Genomic DNA, 21,293 nt, shown 5'->3' on the forward strand with positions numbered 1-21,293 from the left:
CTTTACACAGAGCTGAGTAGCGGTTTCGTGTACCAGTCGGTAGCATTTCCATGAATGCATGGACACTCCTTACCGTGGTCTTCCATATAAGCTTGAGTTTTTCACGCGACGAAGTGTAAGGCAAATCAGTCAGGCAGTGCTCAATTTCCCTAAGATAATTGTCAATGTTTGAATCTCGATTACTTGGGTCAAAGGGTTCTATGTCCCCTGTGAGGGACTCGAGTTGTCGGATGTGCAAGCATTGGTGTCGGTATGACCACGGGTCTTCCAAGTCATCCGAAACATCATAGTCACTCGGATCGCTATAGCGATGAGGACGACTTCCTCCCCTTCGTGGTGGGGAAGGAGTCCAGTCGACACGTGGGGGTGGACCCCGGGTTGCGTACAGCACCCTGGCTAATGGGATCTTTGAGCCGCTTACCCCACTCTGGGCTTGAAAATAACTGTCCCCCCTCCATGGTGTGGAATCAGTCGGTTTGAAACGCAAGGTGGCGTGACTGAAAGCTGACTGAGGAGGGCAACTGTAAGGAGGGGCACCTGCATCCAACCAGTGGGCCGCTGGAGGATTTTGAAAGGTGTCTTGGAGGACGAAGTCAGAGACTGTACCACTAGGGGCAGCTCGGCTCCTAGTGTGTGATCCTGGGTTTCTCAGGGGCACATTTCTACGTGTAGCGCTAAAGAGGGGGCCCTCTTCTATGTCAGATGTTGTGCTGTGAGTTTCAGCAGCACTTACCTGATCTGACTCTACTCTTATCTGGGCAACTTGAAGCTGCCTGCGCAGGGTTTCATTTTCCTCCTGCATCCGGGCATTATCTTCCTGTGCCTGGACTTTCTCAGCTTGAGTGCACCTAACATCTTGGTGCAGGCTGAGATTTTCCTTCTGCACCACTTGATAGCTGCTCTGCAGCTGGGCGAGCTGGGCCTGGTGCTCTGCGGTTTGCAGTTGGGTTCTGCGGTGATGAAGAAGGAACATTTGGCCCACAAGGTCCAGGATTGGGCGCATTGGCTTCCCGACCGGGTTGTTGACATAATCAACTAGTTCCTGCAATGCTTCATCACAACGACTAATATTGTAGCCGTTAAGGTTATCTCTCTCCTCTACGGAGAGACGGAGGACAGCAGCGACCACATCTTGCAGTGCTGGGTCGACTAACCTCTGTGGAGCTTCAGCTCCAGTCACGCAGGGCGATTGGTGACTCATTTTACTGGGGCAGTAAAAATTCTTGTGACAGTGGCTCTGATAGCTTGTTGTTTTACAGTTGCTATAATGCTAACACGAAAGCACAGGTGAGAGGCTTCGACCTGTGGCTTACGGTCTACTGTTATGTAATGTGCAAATTTCACTGCGTTCTCTCTTTGGTGGACGACAATGAAGTGACTTGGCACCTCTCTGTAACATTTAGATGAAAGTGTTAGGAGTTAAATAACAACAACAGCAGATTTTAAGCAGACTATAGTAAATTTACCAACCCCTAATTCACTCTTAAGAGCATTTTCACACCACACTGGCTTATGTTTGGCAAGTTGTGAGAAGTAAATTGTCAAACAGAACCAAACTTTGAAGTAATGATTCAAATTACTACTTTGGATTCTTATGCATACACACTGTGACAGAACTGGCACGTAGGATTCCTTACACAGGTCACCAATTATTATGTAGGGCTTTACTGGTTGTTTAGATCAGTGTTACTACCAGAAAGAATTCATAATTATTTCTTTAGTTATTAATTAATGTTTAAATTAATTAATTGAATCTAACTCATTAAAACCTCATATGGGGCTCCAGTAAATGTAGTGTGCTACATTTAGGAGCAAGTTTGGTTATTAGCCATAATTAATAATTATCATGTATTCAGATACTAATGTATATAAAGTTACATTACATCAACGTTAGCTAATGTCAGCTCTGACATAAACGCTACATGCCGTGGTAACGTTCCCTCACTTGGGTGATAGAGCTTGAGATGTGACAGCAGAGAGTGGGTTAGGGTTAGGTTAGGTTAGAGTAATGCACCTCCACTTATATGAAAAATTTACATTTTAAATAGGCTGATTTGCTTATGTTTGGCATTCTTTGTTCTATTTTATAGATTTAGCTATGTGGTTAGCAAATTGCACACATTTATACAAGGTTTGTTGTTGGTTCAAAAACAACAAAAAGCTTACTATATTGTTTAAGAAAAGACAGATAAAAGTGAGGACTTAGGTATTGAATAATTGTTTGATATATTCTGTACTTAATGATGGTTTCTAGGAGGAGTCATCCAGAAAACCTGATGCGATGCTTGCACAAAGATTTTATTGTTTTAGGTGGATGGTATAACTCGGAAAAGGAGTGTTGAATAAAGTTGATTTCAGCTCCTTAGTGTTTGTTTGTATTTGTTTGCTCATATAAAACAAAGGAAAATTCACACACATAAAATTCACTTCTGCAATGCCTTTTGATTATTTTATCAAGACATTTCTCATGGTACACTGACACACACGCAGACACACACACACACACACACACACACATATATATATATGGCAATAAAAGAGGTAAATGAAGAGGAATCTTCATTTATTTTCTGTGGGTGTTTTTAAGGGAATGTGGATCTTTCAGATCAATTTGAAGAGAGCCTATGGTTTGCATGTTCCCCATTTTATCGTAAGTGTGTCAAGCATGTGGGACTTGCACTGGTCTGGTCTTGGTCTTGACTCGGTCTCGTCCTGCCTTGGTCTTGGTCTTGACTTGGTCTCAACCCCTCAAAGTCTTGGTCTTGTCTCGGTCTCATTACAATCTGGTCTAGGTCTTGACCTGGTCTCGGTTTAGGTGGTCTTGACTACAGCACTGCATATTTGTGAACAAACCCCATATACTGTTCCTTTAGTGTGCTGCGCTGTGGGATAATCCAGAACCACTGGGATTCAAATCTACAACATTTTGCGAAATTGTTTCTGTTTATATAGCTTGATAAAGTGATAAAAGTTATATCTTTTAAGTGACATGGCTTCATTTCACACATTTCAAGCAGTACAGGGGGAGAGCAGGGGAAAACACTTTTTTTTTTTGGAAAAGGTTTAGCTTATAGCTTTGACATTTTACTTCAAACATCTATGACATGTTAGTTGCCATTATCTTTGTCAATTAAATGTAAAAACAATCTAACACTAGTCTAATACAATATAACTAAATTCATTAAAGAATGTTAAACCCATAACACCCAGACCACAATTGTGAGAGAGATATGTGATAAAAGTAGCAATAATTTAAAAAGCACTTCAATGCCAATGTACAGTTTGTATTCAATATGTTGAAAGCTATTGTTAGTCAATAAATATATTTTTGAAGATGTGCACAACAGGATTAAGAAGCAGACTTTATATGCAACATTATAAACATTTGTGTACAAAGCAGTTTGATGTGCAAAATACATTATTTTAAAATTTTCATTCCAAAGAGAGAGTTTTAAATGCTTGACAACAAGTAAAGCACAACAGTAGTTTAAGCTCTACCATATTTTCACAAAAGTGTGCTCTCTTGCCTTCTGTGTATCCTCAGGTGGTCTGTCTTTTCCCGATCATACACATGCAATTATTTGAATAAAATGCTAACATATTTAAAAGGTGGACATGAAGTAAATGATGGCCACAGCTCTTGCTTTCAAATGATGGCCATGGCTCGTGCTTTCAGTCATAGTCATGGGTTTGGGGGCTCATTCTGTTGACTGCATTGTGGTTAATGGCTCCCTTTCAATGTGCACACTCAAGGAGGGCCGTGCTCGGCATTTTAACAGCAGCAGTGACAAGTGACCGTTAACTTCGGATACACTTTGCATCCGTTTCTTTTCCACGGGCTTCATAGAGCATGTAAACTTCTCATACCACTAACAATAACCATCCAATGACAGGCCATCTTACATCTCCTACGAGTGGCACGTGGGAGAGGGGGTGTGTCTTAAAACGGAGTTGAAAGTTCATTGGTTGCACCCACGAGTCGACTGTTTTTTTTTAAATTGATTATCAAATGGAGAAAGAAAAGCAATTGGAAAATTTAAACGTTTGCCAAAGTAAAAAAAAAAAAAAAAAAAAAAGCCATTGACAAATAGATGAAGAAAATCAACTGGAAAATGAATGAAGAAAAGCAAATGCCAATTTGTTGTTTTTTTTTTTGGTTTGTTTTTTTAACGCAATTTAAAAGGTGCATTTAAAAATGTCTTATTAATGTGCATTTTAAACATGAATTAAATACATTATTTATTAATGCACTTTTTTTTTATATATCTAATTACATTTTTAAACATTAATTAAATAAATACATTTAAATGTATTTATTTCTTTGTCCATTTATATTTATGGTTTATTTATCCAAGTTTTTATTTTCATATAAATATATTGATAAATTATTTCTTAATTCTTTTTTAAATGGCACTCCGCAGCTTCGATTTTAAGGTGGTCTTTCCAGCAGGGCAGACATAGTCCGTGTCTTTCCCTGTTTACTTGTGGTACACACAAACCCCAAATGAATAAGTAGTCATCTGGGTATTATACATCACGTACTTTTATATTCGTTACAGTGGGGTTGATGATTCTTAACTCTGACCCTTTTTACACAACTGCACAAACACACACACCAGCACACAACACTTGAGTTACTTGTTCAGTACATTAGCAACAGATGGAGAGTCTACAGTGCAGCTGGAGGTAATTTAGTTTTGGGAAATATAACTACAGCTGTTTGAGGCAAATCAATGGTGATGGCTCAAGAATGCACTGATGAGTATTTAATTTAGTTATTAGACTGAGTGCTGGCCTGAGTGGCAGTAAAAGGGCTCAGTTAGCCCAGTGGGATTTTTGAAATGTTTCTCTGTTAAACATGTAGATGGGTGTTGTTGTGCCTGTCATGACATGGAGATAAATGCTAACCTGAACCGTCAGAACAGGCCTGTTAGTTTTGCATGGGTGCACTGTGAAAAATGACTCAGTGGGATTGTAATTGTTACAAAAATCACAGAAATAAATCGATAATTAAAACGTTTTAACTTTAAATCATTGCTTTCACCCAGTGCTGTACTGCTGTTTGAAATTAACTAACTCTCACGTAACGTTCGTTCCAATGTTGCATACAAATAGCGCGTTTCCAACTTGGCTCCTGCATCACTGATGCGTCGTCGACTGTTGGCAAGAAGCAATTTTTTTTTTTTTAAAGTTAAAGTTTTAATTATCTATTTATTTTTGTACACAAACCTATCAATTTGCTTCAGAAGACATTAATTGATCGACTGGAGTAATGTGGATTACTTTTATTCTGCCTAAATGTGCCTTTTGGACCGTCAAACAGCTAGCAGACTGCTGGCTAAAAATCTTCACTTAAGTTCTGCTGAGGAAAGAAAGTCATACACATCTGGGATAGCTTAAAGGTAAGTAAATCATGAGTGGATTTTCATTTTTGGATGAAGTTTATGACTTTTGTTGTCCATCAGAACACAGATGAAGATTTTTAGAAGTTTTCAGATGTGTAGGTCCATAGAATGGAAGTAAATGGCAACCAACACTTTAAAGGTTTAAAAGTCACATTTAGGCAGGATAATAGTAATCCATATCATTCCAGTCGCTCAGTGTCTTCTGAAGCGAAACGCTGTGTGTTTGTAAGAAACAAATCTATAATTAAGATGTTTTTAACGATAATCCGTCGCTTACGGTCAAAACCCAAATGATCTATTGCGTTTGTATTCCACTGTTATCTTTTGACAATCGCATATCACTGACCCGGACATGAGTGAGTGCATACAAATAAGAGTTTATTCATTTATGAGCAATTTTATGTTTATGTTATCTACAATATTAAATTGTGTGATATATCGGCATTGTATCGGCCTATCGGCTACCCTGCTCTCTGGATATCGGCATCAGCAATTAAAAAATCCATATCGGTTGATCACTAAACTGTAAAATATGGTGATAACCTCACACACACGATACATACATTCTCTCTGACGTTAAAGAATTTCTCCACATGACTACATTTCCAGACCGTTAATAATGGCAGAGAATTCCAAAAAGCTAGGGTGTTCTGGGTGGCTTGCCAGGGCGTTGATATGAGGTAATTACGGTATTCTAAGTTGTGTTTTTAGGGTGTTGATTTGTGGTTGCTGGGTGTTCAAATCCAAAATACCCACCAAGAGTCCTAGATATGGATTGGGTCCCATCTTTAATATAAGTCTTTGGGATCCCATACGTAATTCCACTTAGAAAAGTCTAAAAGATCTGAAAAGTAATAGCACACCTCTCATCAACAAACTGAACAATTTGAGGTATTGATTATGTCCATAGTACAATTAGTGTGGGTGAGTTACACGCTGAAGTTTAATATTTAGGGCTTTGGGGGGAAACTCCGACTTTTAAACCCACTTTTCCACACACATTTAAAGCAAAAGACAGCCAAACACACTTATAAACTAGTACAAACCTGTGTTCTTGTAAACATCTATCAGTGTGCATAGCACACACTGGTTTAACGTCTCTGAACTACAATTGTAACTAATTGTAGCAACACAACAACAACAGAACAAGGGCAATTCGATTTAGGCAGTGGGTACATGGAAAAATTTTCTTTTTCTGGGTTTGTTGTTGATGAGCATAACCCCTTCTCAAACTAGGCTATTTCCGGAGCCCTGGCTGGAGCATCAGTGTGAATCAGTGTTAGAGAGGCTATCTCGCTGTGCTGAGAGGAGTGAATCAGCGGGAGACTGTGGCGTGAGACTTCTGTCCCTCACATTCTGATGTAAAAAAAAAAGAAGCACAAATACACAGCCAGTGAGATCCAAGCCCAGGCTTTCCCTTTATTTTCTCTTTAAAATGTAAGTTCTTAAAAGGGGTCTACAGCATGAACCTTTCTGCATTCATTGGTTCTTTGGAAAACAATCTACAATTGCGCCACCGAAAACTATTTGGACACTTAATATTTATGAATTTCATTGCAATATATAACAAAATATCAAACTAAGTGATATCTGCAATAATAATAATAATAATAATAATAATAATAATGTAAGACCATTTTCTAACCCATTTTTGCAGTTATTTTTAGTGGATGCATAAAGTAATTTACCCTTAAGTTACTACACGTGTCCTACACTGTAAAAAACTGCTGTAAATTTATGGCCAAATTCCTACAGCAATCTACTGTGATTCTTAAATACAGTAGTTTGCTGTTAAAAATGTTGCATTCTGGGAGATCAAGTGCAGGCTCACTGTGAAGTGACTAGTTTTACGGTAAATAGCTGTTCTATGCAAGGCATTAGGGGAAAATGAACATTTAAAATCATGATATCATCTTGGTGAAAGCTATAGTGACATCTTGAAACGTATATTTTAACCCCCCAGTTCCACAAAATTTTAGTTTGTGTTACATGGTTAGTGTTCACGATGTTTCTGACCAACACCTCTGTTCTTTATCATCTCACATCAGCCTTCACTTGTCTGTCTAATGAGAAGTCAAATAAAAAAAAAATCAACCATAGAAGCAATGTACATATTAAATGTACAATTTTGCCAGGATTGAACAGTGTATTTTTTATGAATAAATAAATAAATAAATAAACAACAACAATCTGTACACAGTAAAATAACCGTATAGCACTGCATTGTGGGTTATAATGGTGAAATACCCATAAGCCTTTGCGCTTGAATAAGTATGTATACTTTGGCAAATGCATTGGAGCTATAAAAATTGTAAAAAATAAAAAAATTAAAAAAAATAAAACACGTACAAAATTATTTATTCAGACTTAATAGAAGTATTAGTTTAATTAGTGTTGTTGTTTTGTTAAAAATAGTTGTGTTTTGATTGAAGTCACCATTATGGTGATTAGTGATCTCTTGAGCTGGCACCTTGAAACTTATTTTATAATTATATTATGTTTTTCCAGCCAGTCAATTTATGTTTAAGTAAAAGACAAGTTGTTGCACTGTGCTACTTGGAAGACAAAACCTAAGGTCAGCCTGAATGTCTGATCCTACCTTGCAAATGGCACTATATGTGGCAATAGTGATGCATTACACATAAAAACATAAAATCAAAAACAATAAAGGATATTTTATCAAAATTATATCAGCAAATTGAGTGTTTGATATTTTTAATGAACTTACAGCATAATTCGAGATGTTAGCAAGACACGCAGATATCAACTCTCGGCATACAAAACGCAACAGTGGTGACAATTAACAAACAAACTTTTACGTAAATAAATAAGAGCTGAACATTAAAACCCAAGTAACGTAGACTAGACCAAAAACAATGTCAAACCAGTAAATAGTAAAAAATCAAAGTAATTTCTTCATGCCGCAGTGCATGCTGGGAACATAGCTGTTATTTTTTTTAATTTTATTTTTTTTAGAAAAAAAAACAAAAAAACATTGTGTACGCTTTCTGGGTAACTCGTGTCACTATTACATATGAACCGGCAACATCGTGTTTTAAATGTTTTGGATCGTTTTGATAAAATCTCACTTAAAACTACTCAAACACACATTACTCTTGTAGGCTCCATTGGAAAATAGCAAAAGAAATGTCAGAGTAATGACTGCCTGGCAACAGTTGCTAAGACAGGACTGGTCAAAAAAGCTTTTAAGGCAGGGCTTAGCGAAGGGTCAGTTTGGTTGCACCACCAGTTCTTAACGCAAGACAATGTGTAGTCGCATAATATGATGTTAACCTTTACTGATCCAAAAAGTAGCCTTCAAATTTCTAAACAGTAGTGTTGAATTCCAGTGTTATCCTGTATTTGGTTTATGTTTAAACCTTCTTTACAATGCTCAGATATTTAGTAGTATGTAAATTGTAACTTAATGTTGCAACTAACACATGGCTTGTGCAACTGGCCCCACTATACTAGATATGACTTACAAAAAAGTCCCTTACAAAATCTAGGGTTCTGTCAACCCCTGTGGCTAACATGATGCAAATTTGCCATTTATAATTTTTATAAGCAAATGAGATTTGTGCCAAACTCTTCATTGTTTCCACAGGTTTGCTGCAGGTTCACTTCTACCGGTTGAGAGCTGCTATCTTCTGACAATAATTTAAAGCAAATTATATTGTTTATCAGGTATTAACTGCCACTTTGTCACAAATAAATCATTTTTTAAGGGGTGGACCAGATTTGGATAAAAGCATCTGCCAAATGCATTTAATTTTCAGATGTATCCAAAATCTACATTTAAATGTTCCTATATTATTTTTCTATAATAGTGTCCTGAAACAGTAAACAAGCATCTCAAAACATTTAATCGCTTTACAGTGTTACAACATCAGTGCAACAATGCAAAATACAGGAGTAACATAACATCCGTTTCAGATGAATGCATCCACCTTTACCATAAAGAAGCCTGTAAACAGCTTTAAGTAAAAAAAAAAAAAAAAAAAAAACAAGCCTGATATCAAACCTTGTATGTCCTACAAGAGGGTAGTAACAGTACTTATTTCAACATGACCATTGGTCTTGATCTATTTAAGTTAACATATCGCTGAGAACAGTACTTGAAGTACTTAAATCAGTGTGTATTGTACATTGTTAAAACAAATTAAATTAAACATTACAGCCATGGCCAAAATAATTGGCAGTGACATAAATTTTGTGAAGTTTGCTGCTTCAGAATTTGTAGATTATTTTTTCACGTTTCTATGTTATACTGGAAAAACAATGATAAGCATTTTTTAAAGCAAGTTTTAAAGGCTTTTATTGGCAAAAACATTCGATATATGCAAAGAGTCAGTATTTACAGTGTTGACCCTTGTTCTTCATAACCTCTTCAGTTTACTCTGGCATGCTGGATATCAGCTTCTGGGCCAAATCCTGACTGATGGCGATCCATTCTTGCCTTATTAGTGCTCGGAGTTGATCACAATTTGTGGGCTTCTGCTTGTCCACTTACCTTTTGAGGATTGACTACAGGTTCTCTATGGCATTAAGATCTGGGGAGTTGCCTGTCCAAAATTTCAGTGTAATGTTCTCTGAGCCACTTCATTATCATTCTTGCCTTGTGACATGGTGCTCCATCATGCTGGAAAATGCACGGATCATCACCAAATTGCTCCTGGATCATTGGGAGAAGCTGCTCTTGCAGGATGTTTTGATACCATTATATTTATTCATGGCAGTGTTTTTGGGCAGAATTGAGAGAGAGCACACTCCCTTAGATGAAAAGCAACCCCACACACGGATGGTCTCAGGATGCTTCACTGTTGGCATGACACAGGACTCATGGTAGTGTTCACCTTTTCTTCTCCGGACAATCAATTTTCCAGATGTCCCAAACAGTCGGAAGGGGGCTTCAGAGAAAATAACTTTGCACCAGTCTTCTGCTGTCCAATCCTTGTACTTCCTGCAGAATTTCAGTCTGTCCTTAAAGTTTTTCTTGGAGAGAAGTGGCTTCTTTGCTGCCCTTCTTGACACCAGGCCATTGTCCAAAAGTCTTCGCCTCACTGTGCGTGCAGATGCACTCACACCCACCTGCTTCCAATATTGAGCAAGCTCTGCACTGGTGGTGACATGATTCTGTAGTTGACTCCTCAGGAGGAGATGGTCCTGGCACTTGCTGGACACTCTGGGTTGCCCTGAAGCCTTCTTCACTGCAGTTGAACTGCTCTCCTTGAAGTTCTTGATGATCCGGTAAATGGTTCTTTCAGGTGCAATATTCTTTGCAGCAATTTCCTTGCATGTGAGGCCATTTTGATACAACACGATGATGGCTGCACATCTTTCTTTGGAGGTAACCATTGCTAACAAAAACACAATGATTGGAAGCACTTCTTCCCTCCTTTTATAGCAGTCAGTCTGCTCTTATAATCCAATCAGAATGATAGAGTGATTTTGTCATGATTCACTGTTGTTTTGCCCTGTGTTTTGCCTCTGTCATCTGTCTCTAGTCTCCCTAGCACTACATTTCCCATAATTTACTGCCCTGATCACTACGAGCTGTTCCCTATTGTTTTCACCTGTGTTTCATTTACCACGTTTATCCCTATATATATATATTGCCCTGATGTCTGTTTTACCTTTGTCAGTTGTAACGTTTGTTTGCCTGTTCCTGTGTTTACCCTGTTTTTGTATTTGATTTATTTTCTATTAAATTAAGCTGCAACTAGATCCTGCTCCCGTGACTTTATTCAAAAGTTACAGATTTCACCTGACTAGTACTCGTTCACACTTTCCCATGTTCTGCTGATATGATTTGTGAAATGATGTTAGCTGGTCATTTTGTGCCAGGGCCAAAAAACAGTGAAATTTGGGTTTTTGTGATAAAGTTTTTTTTGGCCAATGAAGATTTTTGCAATTATTTAAAATGCATCTGATCACTCTGCACAATAATCTAGAAACAATGTGAATCAACACCTCAACAACTGAAGCAGCAAACTTTGCGAAACACAAAATTGATGTCACTGCCAATACTTTTGGCCATGGCTTGTACATAAGTAAAAAAAATTGGAGCATTTTAAGACATTTACCAACATAAAAATCTCATACTTAATTATTCAATTTGCAGCTTTTAAAGAAGATACCTGCACTAAAATGGCAAACAAAAACCCATATGCCCACCTGTCATTAATGTGACTACAAAGAAACAGGTTGGACATGAATAATATTTCACACAACTTTGAAACTAAAATATGTGTGTTTTGCAGTCCACTATACCATCTTCACAGCTACTCACAGAGCACAATTTGGTATCAATGGAAAAAAAATAATAAAGAATAAAACATTTTACTCAGTAGTCAGCTAAGTCACCAGATATGAATATCATATGCATTCTGAGAAAAATGAACACAAATGTGTAGGGCTTTACTGGTTGTTTAGATCAGTGTTGGTAACGTCAGAGAGAATGTATGTATCGTGTGTGTGAGGTTACCACCATATGTTACAGATTAGTGATCAACCGATATGGATTTTTTAATTGCTGATGCCGATATCCAGAGAGCAGGGTAGCCGATAGGCCGATACAATGCCGATATATCACACAATTTAATATTGTAGATAACATAAACATAAAATTGCTCATAAATGAATAAACTCTTATTTAGCACTATTTTTACTCAATTTCACACTAAAATTTAACATTGTAAAAAATAATCTAAAAAATAATATTGTTTTTAAACGGTAGATAGCAGTTTCTTCTTATTTCTGTTTAGTCATAAAATTGTAGTAATTTATTTGCACATGAAGAAACTGTTAATATATTAGGAAGAAGGAAATAACAGTACATGACAGCATATCCATGTTAGCAATCACATTTTCTCAGAAAATACAGAATCAAACCAATTTCACATACAGTGCATAGTGTACAATCAGAATCAAAATAAGCTGTATTGCAAAGTGTTCTCACTTACACAAGGAATTTTTTTTTTTTGGTGATAGGAGAAACAAGTGCACACAGAACATTACAGTGAGACACAGAATATAAAACAAGGTAAGAGTATAAATAGAAATACAAATAATAGGATATATAGAATGGCATATGTGCATGTGCAAGTGTTAATGTATGTGCAAGGTAGGGATATGTACATTTATTGAATTAAGTATGTGAATTTACATATGTACATGAGATATTTATTTACATTATTGCACTATAGGGAGTCCCGAAGGCAGTTTAATTGTGCAGGTGGAAAATGGACCTGGATGTCCTGGTGCTCAGTGCTCTGTAGCGCCAGCCAGAGGGCAACAGTTCAAAGAGGGAGTGGGCAGGGTGTGTGGGGTCCTGAGTGATTCCACCTGCACATTTCCTCACTCTGGAGACATACAGGTCTTGGAGGGTGGGCAGTGGGGCACCAATAATCCTCTCAGCAGTCCAGACTGTCCATTGTAGTTTCCTTCTGTCTGATTTGGTGGCTTAACCAAACCAGACAGTTATAGATGTGCACAGGACAGACTCAATAACAGCTGAGTAGAACTGTGTCAGCAGCTCCTATGGCAGGTTGAACTTCCTCAGCTGGCGAAAGAAGTACAACCTCTGCTGAGCCTTCTTCACAATGGAGTCTATGTGGGTGTCCCACTTCAGGTCCTGAGAGTTGGTAGAGCCCAGGAACCTGTTTGACTCCACTGCTGCCACAGTGCTGTTCAGTGCTGTTCAGGACATTTCCACTGTTTTGAGCATGTTCATCTCAAGGTTGTTGTGACTGCACCAGACAGCCAGCTGTTCACCTCCCATCTGTATACAGACTTGTCACCACTGCAGATGAGACCGATGATGACTTGATGGAGGAGTCCTTTGCATGGCAGTCATTCGTGTACAGGGAGAACAGCAGTGGAAAGAGAACACATCCCTGAGGAGCACCAGTGCTAATAGTGAGGGTGTGAGTTTCCCCAGTCTCACTAGCTGCTGCCTATTTGTCAGAAAGCTGGTGACCCATCAACAGATTGGGGTGGGCATGGAGAGATGGGTCAGTTTGGTTGAGAAAAGATCAGGCATGATGGTATTGAAGGCTGAACTGAAGTCCACAAATGTGATCCTTGCATAAGTCCCAGGTCTGTCGAGGTTTTGCAGGATATAATGCAGTCCTATGTTGACAGCATCATCCACAGACCTGTTTGCTCGCTAAGCAAACTGAAGGGGGTCTAGCAGGGGTCCAGTGATGTCCTTAAGGTAGGCCAAAACCAGTCCCTCAAATGACTTCATGACCACAGATGTGAGAGCGACAGGTCTGTAGTCATTAAGTCCTGTGATTTTGGGTTTTTGGGGACCGGAATGATGGTGGAATGTTTGAAGCAGCAGGAAACTTCACACTGCTCGAGTGATCTATTAAATATCTGTGTGAAGATGGGGGCCAGTTGGTCAGCGCAGACTTTCAGATAGGCAGGTTAAACACCTTCTGGGCCTGAAGCTTTCCTAGTCTTTTGTTTCTGAAATATCTGGCACACATCCTCCTCACAGACCATAAGTGCAGGTTGAGTAGCAGGAAGGGGGAGAAGGGGTGTTCCAGGAGGTGTTGGTGTGTGTGAAGTGAAGATCAAACCTGCAGTAAAACACATTCAGGTCATCAGCCATTTGTTGATTCTTTACAGAGTGTGGGGGTGGTTTCTTGTACTTGGTGACGCTTTTCAGGCCTTTCCTGACTGATGCAGGATTGTTGGCTGAAAAGTGTTTTGCAGCTTTTTAGAGTATCTTCTTTTAGCCACTCTGATTTCCTTAGTCAGTGTGTTTCCGGACTGGTTGTACAATATTTTATCCCCACTCCTGTAAGCATCCTCTTTGGCATGTCGAAGCTGTCTGAGTTTTCCTGTAAACCATGGTTTATCATTATTGAATGATCAAAATGTCCTAGTAAGTATACACATATCCTCACAGAAACTGATATATAATGTCACAGTATCTGTGAGCTCGTCCAGGTCTGTGGCTGCAGCTTCAAAAACACTCCAGTCAGTGCAGTCAAAGCAGGCTTGTGGTTCCAGCTCTGCTTCATTGGTCCATCTCTTTACAGTCCTTACTACAGGCTTAGCTGATTTTAGTTTCTGCTTGTATGTCGGGAGAAAATGAACTAGACAGTGATCAGAGAGTCCCAAAGCTGCTCAAGGGACAGAGCGATATGCATCCTTTACAGTGGTGTAGCAGTGGTCCAGTATATTTCTGTCTCTGGTGGGGCATGTGATGTGTTTCTTTGTATTTTGGCAGTTCACAGGTGAGGTTAGCTTTATTAAAATCTCCCAGAATAATGATAAGAGAGTCTGGGTGTTGTTGCTCTGTGTCTGTGATGTGATCAGCCAGCTGTTGCAATGCTGCGTTCACGCATGCTTGTGGCGGGATGTACACACTCACCAGAATAAACGAGGAAAACTCCCGAGGCGAGTAGAAAAGCTTACAGTTGATGGAGAGTTCTTCTAAATTATGACAGCACACCTTCTTCAACGCTGTTACATCTGTACACCAACTTTCATTGATGTAAAAGCATGTTCCACCACCTATCGTTTTCCCAGATGATTCCGCAACGTGATTCACTCTGGACAGCTGGAAGTCCGGCAGATGTAACACGCTGTTCGGGATGGCTTCATTCAGCCAGGTTTCTGTGAAACAGAGCAGCGGAGTTAGAAAAGTCCTTATTTGTTTGTGTGAGCAGAAGCAGTTTGTCTGTTTTGTTGGCGAGGGAGAGGACATTCACCAGATGAATACTCTGAAGCGGAGTCCTAAAGCCACGTTGACGAAGCTTCACAAGCACGCCGGCTCGCTTCCCTCACTTGTGTCTCTTTGGGGCACTTGTAGGACACCGCTGTGCTTCCAACTAAGATGTCTAATAAAACGTCAGAATAATCAAACACCGGCAAAAAATGATCAGGTATGCTTTGCCGAATATTCAGCAGTTCATCCCTGGTGAAACTGATCGGGAAAGAGTGACAAAAAACATGACAAACAAACAAAAGTAACAAAAATGTTAGAGAGCTCCACACCGAAGCAGCCATCTGTGGCGCCATCTTGCTATAATAATAAAAAAAATACATTTACTTGTAGCACACGTGAAGCGCTTTTACTTTGAAGTTGCACTCACACACTCATGCGGATCCTGTGCGAGAAGCAGCAATCTCCAGACAGTTTGAACAGCCAGGATCGCCTGCTTGGATTGTCACGGACTGACCATTATGATTTGTGAATCAGAGGAACTTTTGATCCTGATCCTGAAGTTTTTTATTCTTGCTGATGGAATACATGCTTCAGAGGAAGATATTAGATGAGCACTCGATGGGTAGAAATGCTGGATTTTTGTGAGGTTAGTGAATTACATCTTTTTAAATGAGATATCTGTATATTTGCAGACGGTATATAATAGAAGTTTTATTGAGTTTAAAGAAGTTACAGGGCACTGTTGAGGAGAGACTGTTAGAATACGTGCTTCAGAGGATGAGCGTTACACAGGATGCTGGATCTGCTGAAGTTGTGTGAGGTTGGTTTATTACATCTGTTTAAATGAGATATGCGCATATTTGCAGACAGTATATAATATTAGTTTTATTGATATTTGTCTTTTTATCATTAGACAAGACAGTTAAAAGTTACAGGGAACTGTTGAGGAGAGAGATGGAGAATGAAACAGGTGAGCACTTTAACATTATGAGCTCAAACGTGTCTGCTGCGGCTCTGATATGCGGGCCATTTAAATGAGACTCTGTTGGCATGTAACAACAAAATTAACCTGTAACGGGTAAGGGATGGGCAAGGAGGAGGCGGGAACCGGCAGTACAGACAACGTAAACTTTAATGACATAAACTCAACTTAAAACAACATAAAACACATAGACGCACACACACAGCAGCCATGTCTCTCTCTCTCTCTCTCTCTCTCTCTCTAACTGGTGTCTCCGGCTCCCCTTTATCCCTCTCTCCCACTGATTAGGTGATTCAGCACCGGCCATGCACCCTCACACCCTCCTCCTCATCACACTTCTCCCCCACCCAATTCAGGCCGGGGCGCCATCCGGATTGGCCTACTCCCACCTATATCAGGAGGGGAGATGCTGCTCTTCCGGCCGTTCTGCCAGCCGATTGTCCACCTCGCCTACTAGGAACCTGGGGAGAAATGAGGAGAGGGTGAGAGCAGAAGGAAAGGGCAAGTGGGAGGGACAGCCACTCCTCCGCCCTCTGGCGGATGACAGCAGCTCCTCCCCAGGTGTCCAGCAGCGAGTCCTCCGACCCCTGGCGGACGGAACGGCTCCTCCCCTTCCTGGTGGATGGCAGCGGTTCCTCCAACTGCCAGCAGCCAGCAGCGTCTCCTCCGTCCCCCGGCGGATGGCTGCAGCTCCTCCCCTGGAGGACTCCATGACAGCGCAGCTCAACTTAAAACAACGTAAATCACATAGACGAACACACATACACACACACACAGCGGCCGCATGTGTCTCTCTCTCTAACTGGCATCTCCGGCTCCCCTTTATCTCTCTCCCGCTGATTAGGTGACCGGCTGTGCACCCTCTCAGCCCAGCCACGCCCTACTCCTTGTCACAGAACCATGACTGGTCATTTACATGCCTCAGTCGCTTTACATGCAAGCAGCTGATTTTCAGCACCCTCAAGAAACAAATCAGCCAAAGGGGAAAATTTATCGGCTAATGCCGATAATTAAAAAATTCAGAATATCAGCCAATTTATCGGCATCTGTGATATATCGGTCGCCCACTATTCCAGATCATCTTGCTATTGGCACCCTATACATAAAACCAAGCCAAAGCCAAAGCCCAAGGCCAAGGAAAGCCTCTCCAGGAATGGTGGAAGATGTAGAAAGAGTTTTCTGTAATACTGGTTGGCAGATTCATTCTGAATCCAGACCGCCGCACCCTCTGGCTGCGGTCATGCTCTGTTGTGGTGTTGTAATTGGCTGAGTCAATGTTCATCTGTTTGTCCTTGATCTTCAGGGATTAAGTGCAGGTGGGTGAGAAAGCGTAAGATTCCATCTGCCTCTTCAAATTAAACAGATGTTGGTTATGTAATTCTTCATCATCACATTTGTTTACCTGGTTGTGTGCTTTGTAGAGATTAAAATATGTATGAATGGCAATAAGGATGCATTGAAATAACAGTAAAACATGGGTTTTTGCATCATGGCTTAAATTATTTGAACAACCTATTGATAAAACATCTAAAATAATCATCCAAAATAATTGGCAATAATATGCAGTTGTTGACCTGTTTGTTGACCTCTCTTCAGGAAAGGCTTTACACTAGACTCTAAAAACTGCTGCCGAGATTTGCTTCACTCTCCCCCAGCTCAGAAATCCAATTCTATATTAATCTCATTTTGTGCACTGATCCATGGTCTTAGCCAGACTGTTGCCTAAATGCTAGTTAGTGCTGGTTTTGTGCTGAACCAGCTAGTGGACCAGCACAGCTGGTCTTTTCAGCAGCTTTGCCAGAACCTATGACTATCTTAGACCACCAGTCCCAACTGAAAAAAACTAATTTGTCCACTGACTGCCAGATGGTGAGGCATGACTCCTCATTCCACCAATTGCATTTTCAGTTTTTGTCCAATGACAATGAGTTTAAAGCTCTCCAGTCGATGCTTAGTATTGAGCATGGTGATTCAAAACTTGTCTGGTGCTACATGACCACAGAAAGCCCTTTTCCCAGGTGTGAAATCTCATTTGTTCAGGAATTAGGGAAGGCTTCAACAAAGCCAAACTGATTGAGATACTTACTAGCTACTGAGAGCATTCACCCAAAATAAATCACTTTGGCCATGCTTGAGTGGCTGATTCAATATTAGGATGATCTAGCCTTCTGGTTGCATTTGTTATGTTGCTGGATAAACCAGCTGAGTGCATTTCTGCTTTGACAGCATATTAAAACTGTCTGTATGAATACAGGTTACTTTTTTTTTTTTTTTTTTTTTGTTTTGAAGAAGAAGAAATTACCTCACATATACCTCAAGTCTGTCTTTATTTTCATCTCTCCACCCCTCTCCCTCTCTCTCCCTCTTACTTACTCTTTTTTTTAGGCCATGTCAATAAATTCAACACTATACAACCTACTGTATATTTTTTATATATATTATTTTTATTGTATACTGTGTATTCTATATTGTGTGTATTGTATACTGTACATTGTATATTATTATTTGTATATTGTGTTGTGTGTAATATGTGTATATTAGTTTTGTAAATTGTGTTGTGTAAATCTGATGTTTATTGTAGATTGGTATATGTTTCATCACTGTCATGACTGCCATGTTGCTCGGAACTGCACCCAAGACTTTCACCCACTGTTGCACTTGTGTATATGGTTGAGTGACAATAAAGTGATTTGATTTTGATTATTGACCTAAAAAGTGGAAGCAGTGCCTTTCAGGACACATTCTACTGAATAAAAGATTTGGGTTGGAATGTGAGGCATAGAGTGCCAGAAAAGGAAAGCAGGGGGAAAAAAGCATGAGTGTGACTCTTTCAAGCACCTCTTTGATGCAAAAATAGCAGCTGAGAATTGTGGAACTCCTTAAACCTTTGACCCAGATCTCTTCAGAGACAGAGTGCAATGCATTATGAACAACAATAGGTATCCTCCTAAAAGATGTTTTATTTCACAACAAAATACATGAAATTCTTTGGAGGGTCAAGAGTTCAGTTAATTCAGAGAAATTTCTGTTTGATGGACATCATGCCATTACACTGACCCACTTTCTGAAGAATGCTGGCAAATGTTGTATTCACCTGGAAACAATTCAGTCAATGAATTCAGGCTTAAAATTGATGTGGATTTAAATTTGTCAGCATTGGATCCAATACTGACGAGCACAGACGAGTTCTGCTGCTGTCCTCATTTTGCACTGAACCTTTGGCTCCAGGGGAATATTATTATTTTTATTTTTTTTACTTCAAAACAAGAATATATTCATTCCCAATAATATATTCATCCCCCTTTTTTTATTCAAAATTAAGTATTTTAAAGAGAGTTGTCAGCTGAAATTGAAGATAGTAGTAAATGTTCAAGAGGTACTTGTGCTTGTTTCCTCAGGCATTTTGAATTTACACTACATTGTCGTTAAAACACAATGGGCAAATTCCAGTCGAAAGTGATCATCTTTATGCCTTACTTCAAAGGGCAAAGAAAATATTGATTTTCCGATGCATCACAATCTTCATTTAAATGATCTCGGAATTGATCCTTATATCCCAAGATCAGTATTTTACTCTATGTGCAACCCTCAAAAAATGTGAGTAAATAATTTGCATATAAACCAAGTTTAGCATATAATCCAAATTTCACCCTATGCAACTATAAATGTCTGGGACTTGCCACTGCCTGGTACATTTTCAGATTTCACTCACCATTGAGTAGTATAGTGTTCAGCACAGATATCCTTTCACTGCATTTTTAGAGTAAAAGTTTGGTTTGACTCCTTCAGTTTAATGGGTGTTCAAATACGAGATTCGCACAATCCATTTGTCATTCAATAATGTCTCTTTTAATGTCCTTTCTGTTCTTTACAGTCAGGTGTTGATTAAAAAACAACCACAAAGAAACATTTAATTCTAATCACACATAGCATGGATGCGGCAAAGACGCTGTGTGATTCCACTCCATTTGTTAATGTGTACCAGTAAATGTGAGCGGAGCGGAGAGCGCCTTTTTGAATAATCCGCTCCGCTCGCTCAGGCCACTCGCTCAACTCAGAATGCGCTTCATGATATGCTGGTTTGGGAATCTGCTAAATAAGCAATAGGCCTGAGGTTATGGAGCTCTAACATAGTTTTAGTGAAGTTGCAAACCTTATAACCTAAATAAATGCAAAGTATAAATCAAAGTTAAGAACGAGGAAATCGAAAAAAAAAATAATCTAGATTAGTGTTATCCTCTTCTGACATCGCTTGTTGCATTCATGCGCAGAGAAAAAAAGCTATAAATTATTGAACATTAGAAAAAAATAAAAAAATAAAAATAAATAAATAAATATATATATATATATATATATATATATATATATATATATATATATATATATATATATATATATAATTCTTAAATGAAGGCATTGTAATTTGTGAATTAAATATTTTTTATTTGTTTTAGGATCATTAAACATGATTTCATCTAATATATATATTTGACAAAATCTAACTTTATGCAGGACAAATATTTCTTATTTGTTAAATCCATGGTTAAACCCTGCTGTACATATAAAGAACGCATGCACATCACATGATCGTTTGACGCACATAAAGTCCAGATTCACTTTATAATGCTTTAAAAATATCAAGGAAAAACAAAGGGGGCACATGCTATCTACTAATATAATAATTATTATATAAATAACCACAGTCCTTTAGATTGCATATGATTCGTACATATAAAATTGTAGGGAATATTAATAAAGCAACAACACTGAAAAAGAGAAAAACATTCACTGCTCTTTTCTGGATAACATAATACACCATTTAAAACTCAACACAAAATTAGGATGAGAAATTACTCATTTTAATTTACAGACCCAAAGTCTGATAGCATTAAATCAGAAACATATTAATGTATCAAATCTACAGTATAATTATTCCATGGAGACAACTGAAGAACAATTTATTTCACTTTTACCTGCAATATTTTTCCTGGTATCAGTCCATGTTTTCATTATTGCCATAAACGACTCAAACAAATTTAAAGTTGGATAGATTGTTTTTTTTCTGGGTCGGTTGTTTCACTCAGATCCAGTTTAAACTGAAAAGTGCAAATTTGCGCGTATGCGAGTTTCTGTGCAAACGCACATGTTTTTATCACTTGTAGTGGCATGTCTGCTAACTTGTTTAAAGTAAATAATGGTAATTTAGAACTTAATTTTTTTT

The sequence above is a fragment of the Myxocyprinus asiaticus genome, chromosome 23, assembly GCF_019703515.2.
Source record: "Myxocyprinus asiaticus isolate MX2 ecotype Aquarium Trade chromosome 23, UBuf_Myxa_2, whole genome shotgun sequence".
Taxonomy (NCBI): Eukaryota; Metazoa; Chordata; class Actinopteri; order Cypriniformes; family Catostomidae; genus Myxocyprinus; species Myxocyprinus asiaticus.